Source organism: Macaca mulatta, chromosome 1 (genome assembly GCF_049350105.2).
Source record: "Macaca mulatta isolate MMU2019108-1 chromosome 1, T2T-MMU8v2.0, whole genome shotgun sequence".
NCBI lineage: Eukaryota > Metazoa > Chordata > Mammalia > Primates > Cercopithecidae > Macaca > Macaca mulatta.
In genome coordinates this window covers 138,947,662-138,953,239 of record NC_133406.1, presented here as the reverse complement: position 1 = coordinate 138,953,239, position 5,578 = coordinate 138,947,662, and the positions used below count along the sequence as shown (strand labels likewise).

The 5,578-nt window shown below is 42.1% G+C and overlaps 1 pseudogene across 1 annotated transcript; it reads left to right on the top strand.

Annotated features, from left to right (window-relative positions):
• Positions 1-3,748: 3,748 nt before the first annotated feature.
• Positions 3,749-5,024, top strand: LOC712614 (L-lactate dehydrogenase B chain-like; annotated as a pseudogene). Its single transcript, XR_013661.5, has one exon. The product of XR_013661.5 is annotated as an L-lactate dehydrogenase B chain-like (transcript).
• Positions 5,025-5,578: the final 554 nt, after the last annotated feature.

Sequence of the window (5,578 nt, the reverse complement as noted above, 5' to 3'; positions counted from 1 at the left end):
GGTTGTGTGTCTTCCCCCTGTGAATGGCTGCCCTCCTGCCTCCTACTGTTTCCGTGTGATTCCCAGCCTCATTCCCTCAGATCTCTAGTTTCTTTTGCCCTTCATTTGGATTTGACTTTCTGCCTGGTGAACAGACCCACTGCCCAGTTGGTATCACCCATGGCTTTATCACCAAACCCTAAGTCTCCACTCCTGGCTCCCTGATCTGTATCTACAAACCTTGGATACTCTCAGCCTCAGTACTGACAAATAAAAACAGCATAAAGAGCAGGAGAGAGACTCCCAGAAGGTCTGCTAACATATCTCTTCTCCATGAGCCAATGAGACCTGAATTTTTACATGAGCTTAATATAGTTAAGGCCACTCTGTCCCATCTCTCAGGCCGACACGTTCAGTATTGGGTGAGCCACCAGGGACTGCCAGCCATTTAGAGCCCACTGTTGAAGGATGGGGTTACTGATTTATGGGGAAACCATTCTGCAGCAGATGGAAAGAGGCCTTCAGTTGAGGGAAAGCCACGGCCACCTGGCCTTGTGCGCTACTCTATCAGCGTGGTCCTTGGCCGCTCAGCTTCACCCTTGGGAACTGTTCCTTTCCCAGTGCTAGACTTCATCACCAACTTAATTATGGTCTCTTAGAGATGATTATAGCTTCTCCTGATGAGAACAGATCCCATCAGACTGAGGTCCACACACTCGGCACCCTGCTGCTCCCCGTAGGATGACGCTGGTGTAAAAAGGTTACCGTTGCTTCATTAGCCCTTGGAGAGGGGAACTGGGGGTTGAGTCTTTCTGAAAGTGTTTCCACATTGAGGGCTGTATTTTAATTAACCCTCAATCCTAAGCAAATATGTGACAGCCCACTTGAAGGGCATAGGTTTGCTGGCTTGGCAGAAATTCAGGGGCTCCCTTTTAAGCCAGTTGATGTTTCTCAGTCTGGGTCCTTGGAAAATGGCCAAACAGCAGCAGCAAGCCTCTCCTATCCGCTTGCACAAAGGTGGCACAAATTGCTATTGTTTCTATGACAACTAATGGCTTTTTTTCCCCTTTTCATAAAAGCTGCCTGTATGATGGACAGCAGCATGTGGAAGAAATGTGCGAGGCAGTGACTCGCCTGGTAGACTGCCCAAGCAACCTATACCGTGATTTTATTGTCTTCACCAGTCGTGGCTCTTTGTCTCTGAGTTCTTTCCATTGTTTGCTATGCAAGTCACACAGAAGGAAGAATAATAGCTGCTAGGCTGAAGGAAGAGAGACCCCAGCAATTTGTATGCAATCTCATTTGAACTCTTGGATTTGGGAAGGCAGTTTTGCTTCCCCGTCCCCTTTTTTTTTTTTAACTGCTGCTCAGCTTCTTGTGCTTAATGAGGCTTTTCAGAAAGGAACACTAGCAAACAACAAAACATGAGTTCTGCCCTTTAAGCAATTGCTTTCTAAATTATTTATCAGAATATAGTTGTACTATCAAGGTGAGTAAAGAATTTCTATATTTGTAATGTACAGGGCCTACGTCAAACAAGTCAGATTGTTTGGCTCCTATAACAGCAGTGGCATTTAACATCCCATTTCAATGAACGAGGAATCTATAGGAAAAAATAACTTTCTGAAAATAACAATTACCAAATTACGTTAAGTATTTCGGTTAGTGGTTCCCAGTCAGAGGGCTGAATATCTTTGGAAGGGCATAAACATCAGTGCAAAGTATGGCAAATCTATTAGACAATCACTATGTCCACAGTGTGAATAAATACAATGGCTCCTACAGATAGGTCATTTTATTTTTCAACTGTGTATAGATGCTGTTTCAAATAGCAAAGTGCAAATGGATTTTCTTCTTTTCCTTTTTTTTAATTTTTTTTTTTTTATTTTGAGATAGGGTCTCACTCTGTAGCCCAGACTGGAGTGCAGTGGCATGATCTCGGCTCACTCCACCTCCACCTCCTGGGTTCAAGCAATTCTCCTGCTTCAGCCTCCCAAGTAACTGGGATTACAGGCATGAAGCTGGGATTACAAGCGTGCATCACCACACCTGACTAATTTTTGTATTTTTAGTAGAGACGAGGCTTCCCATATTGCCCAGGTTGGCCTCGAACTCCTGGCCTCAAGTGATCCGCCCACCCCGGCCTCCCAATGTGCTGGGATTACAGGCATGAGCCACCACGTCTGGCTGCAAATGTATTTTCAAAAGTAGCTAAATTACTAGAAGCTTCTGGCCATTATTTTTTCAGTCAACAGATACAAAACAAACATCTGCTATAATGGGGGAGGGGTCTCAACAATTTTTAATGTTAGATAAGGGTTCTTGTAGGCAAAATGTCTTGGAAATTGTACTCTGTAGTTTCCCCAGATGGGTAAAGAAGTTTCAAGAACACTTTGGGAGCTAGGGTATCAGACATCTAAAGAGGTGTTTAGAGATTGTGTAAGCTGTCTGGGCAGCAAGTATAGAGATCACCCTATAGATAGAGAGATTTAGGTAAAAATAAGTCCTGGGTTCAAGATCAGATGGCCGGAAGCGGGCAGTGTGGGGAACAGTCTTGCATCTAGTTCTTGACCCTAGCAGGTGATGTAGAGGTTTGCATGAGACAGAGAGAACCCAGAAATAAGGGGGCTTGACTTAGAGAATCTCTCTGAGTCGTCTAGCTTTGATATTCTGAGGTTTTGTATCATATACCAAGTAGCTGGAAACTATCTAGGTTGATTGCTTTTGGGGGCTTTGAGAGCGGCGATGGGGTGCGGAACACACTACCCCCAAATATGGCTCCTTGGCATACTATTTTATGCCAAGGAAACTGCAGAAGCAGGATGGTCCCTCTCTGACCTTCTTCTGCCTTTCTCCCCTGAAGCAGGCCACAAGAGAATTCTCTGTTTACCTTCCCTAAAAGAAGGTCCTAAGACTCTTGTTCCAGAGGGTTCCTGCCTTATACCCACAGGGCAAGATGAATCTGAACAAACAGGCCTTGCTATGTTTCCTCAGCTTATTACCATTAGATCATATCCTTTTGTCTTCCAAACTTCTACACATCTGTGGACAAAAATACAGTTTTCCCTTGTTTCTATGGGTCTTCATTTCTAAAGCTCCCATATCATGTAAAAATTTTATTAAATTTGTTATGCTTTTCTCGTGTTACTCTGTCTTTTGTTATAGGGTTCTCGGCTGTGAACTTTGGGATGGGTGAGGAAAAGATTGTTTTTTCTCCTCTGCAGCAGGAATAATAGCAAAGTTACACAAGTTAAATGGCACCCGCACTTGGTTGGAAAACTTGTGGCTTGGGAACTTTCTTGGGAACTTCATTCCATAATAGTGTGTTATGGATCTGCTCAGAAGAAGACTTCATCTCCTCAGTCCACTCCTTTTTATTTGTAAGTATATTAGCAGTAGCAGACATTGCTTGAGGGCTCAGAATTGGAGAAACTCCTTAGTTCCAAGACTTCAGAGCACACTCTGCAAAGGATGGGGCAGGGATGCTCTGAAGGATCCCAAATTATTAAATGACCTTTGTATGTCTATCTGCAAAATGGGATTCAAGCCAGTGGCCCTGTTTTTCAGTTAGTGGTGGTAATATCATATAACTTAAAAAGCATTTTGCCCAATAAGTGATAGTATTCAAACCTAAGAGTCTTAAGCTTGTTTTGTGAAACCAGCTCAGTCTAAATGATACGGCAAATAAGACAGTGGAAAAAATAAATTATAGCTTTTGAAGGCTTCTTTTATTAAATGAAAAACAGTCATATTAATATTAAACTTATGGACATTGTGTTCTCCGCACTGCTGTTACTGAGGTCTCCAGCGCCTTCTCCCTCCTGTGTAAAATGGCAACTCTTAAGGAAAAACTCATTGCACCAGTTGCGGAAGAAGAGGCAACAGTCCCAAACAATAAGATCACTGTAGTGGGTGTTGGACAAGTTGGTATGGCGTGTGCTATCAGCATTCTGGGAAAGTCTCTGGCTGATGAACTTGCTCTTGTGGATGTTTTGGAAGATAAGCTTAAAGGAGAAATGATGGATCTGCAGCATGGGAGCTTATTTCTTCAGATGCCTAAAATTGTGGCAGATAAAGATTATTCTGTGACTGCCAATTCCAAGATTGTAGTGGTAACTGCAGGAGTCCGTCAGCAAGAAGGGGAGAGTTGGCTCAATCTGGTGCAGAGAAATGTTAATGTCTTCAAATTCATTATTCCTCAGATCGTCAAGTACAGTCCTGATTGCATCATAATTGTGGTTTCCAACCCAGTGGACATTCTTACATATGTTACCTGGAAACTAAGTGGATTACCCAAACACCGCGTGATTGGAAGTGGATGTAATCTGGATTCTGCTAGATTTCGCTACCTTATGGCTGAAAAACTTGGCATTCATCCCAGCAGCTGCCATGGATGGATTTTGGGGGAACATGGCGACTCAAGTGTGGCTGTGTGGAGTGGCGTGAATGTGGCAGGTGTTTCTCTCCAAGAATTGAATCCAGAAATGGGAACGGACAATGATAGTGAAAATTGGAAGGAAGTGCATAAGATGGTGGTTGACAGTGCCTATGAAGTCATCAAGCTAAAAGGATATACCAGCTGGGCTATTGGATTAAGTGTGGCTGATCTTATTGAATCCATGTTGAAAAATCTATCCAGGATTCATCCCGTGTCAACAATGGTAAAGGGGATGTATGGCATCGAGAATGAAGTCTTCCTGAGCCTTCCATGTATCCTCAATGCCCGAGGATAACCAGCGTTATCAACCAGAAGCTAAAGGATGATGAAGTTGCTCAGCTCAAGAAAAGTGCGGATACCCTGTGGGACATCCAGAAGGACCTAAAAGACCTGTGACTACTGGGCTCTAGGCTATAGAAATTTTAAAACTTCAATGTTATTAACTCTGAGCCTTTAGTTTTCATCTGTGTACATGGATCGCAGTTTGCTTTGATCTTCTTCAATATGTGAATTTGGGCTCATAGAATCAAAGCCTATGCTTGATTTAATGCTTGCAATATGAGCTCTTGAACAAATAAAATTAACTATTGTAGTGTAAAAAAAAAAATTAAACTTATGTTCTCCATGACGTTCATAAAATTTGATATAAAATATTGCCAGCTCATCTGTTGAATGGCTAAACCCTTCAATTTACCCAATCTTCCCCTATAATTAACATCCTGTTTTGCCATTTTCTTTAGCTGGGAAATATTTGCAATGAGTGCTATATAACCACTGCCTCCAAGTTAAGTTTAATTTAGTTTTATTAATATTTATGCATAGATAATTATTCTTAACTGCATAAATGCAAAAATATAGATTTCTTGTTGGTGCAACCTTTTTTCTTTTTGTCTTGCTTTCTCTCTCCCCCAGAATCACTCCCATGTCAACACCTTTGCATGTATTCTTTCTTTTATATTTATCACACACAAATATTCAATTCTATCTATGTCAACACTTGTACATTGACCGGAGTTTTGGAGTATCTCACTCCTTTACTACAGACAGGTTCCTTCCTTCCCACCTTTTTGCCATGTGCCTTCTTTAGTGACATACAGTTACCAAATCAAATGGCTATTTTGTAGTGACCCCTTTTCTAGGCTCGTGTTGATGACATCATAT